Genomic DNA, 949 nt, shown 5'->3' on the forward strand with positions numbered 1-949 from the left:
GGGCGACAGTTAGCCTATCTTTCATAGGCTTGTGGCATGGCATTTTCTTCTCTGCAGTTATGTAGGTTCTTCTGTGCATTTTTTATCAAAAAAGGTCATCACAGTTGAATATCTGTTTTGCGATGTACTCCTCCGCTGCGATGAGATGACGGAATTCACGCACGAAATCCTCAGCTGCCTTCGAGTCAGAACTTGCTGCTTCACCATACCCGACGACGCTCTAAACACCAGTCCTCTTCTTGAAATTGTCGAACTAGCCGCGATTGGCCTTAAATACATCTGCTGCTGTCTTCTCCGGCGATGTTCTAGGGCTCTGCTTCAGGAGAGCCCCATATAGCACTCGTGCTTTCTCGCAGATGATGGTTACCGTAACCGTATACCCTGCGAATTGCTTTTCGCCGATCCAGAAGTGAAGTAATCTTTCGTGGACAGATTTACGTTGCTTAGAAAACCTCGAGACACCCTTTGCTATCGTAACAGCCTTGGTCTCGTCCTTTTTCTTCAAGATGATGCAGATCATCGACGTGCTTCTGTCATATTGACGTGCTGTGTGCACTACACGCACTCCTCTCTCATGTTTATCAATGATTTCCTTCTTCAATTCTATTGTAATCAGCTTTTTCTTCTCAGCACTGTCCTTCGCACTAACTTTCTTAGGACCCATAGCTAACACAACTAATTATTACAAAATAATAGCAACAAAAAACCCCCACAAAACTAAAAAAAACCCCACTGGAAACAGCACAATAGGGAAGCTGCGAAGTGATAAACACTTGAACTGAGTGAGCAATGGCTGCGCTTGTTGGGAGAGCGTGTGCGAGCTCATCGCCGACTAGCAATCGCTTGTATGAAACTCGCTTGTACTCCGGATTTCCACTTGTACTTCAAGACAGAAAGTCGTCTAAGTCTCGGCTCGTACAACAAATTATTCGTACAATGGGGTACTCGT

The 949-nt window shown here is 45.1% G+C and overlaps 1 protein-coding gene across 1 annotated transcript in view; it reads left to right on the forward strand.

Moving 5' to 3' along the window:
- The window catches only part of LOC106873821 (zinc metalloproteinase nas-14), a 51,910-nt gene that overhangs the window by 15,794 nt on the left and 35,167 nt on the right, over positions 1–949 (forward strand). The gene's annotated exons all lie outside the window — the stretch shown is intronic.

Source organism: Octopus bimaculoides, chromosome 1 (genome assembly GCF_001194135.2).
Source record: "Octopus bimaculoides isolate UCB-OBI-ISO-001 chromosome 1, ASM119413v2, whole genome shotgun sequence".
In the NCBI taxonomy this organism is placed as follows: Eukaryota; Metazoa; Mollusca; class Cephalopoda; order Octopoda; family Octopodidae; genus Octopus; species Octopus bimaculoides.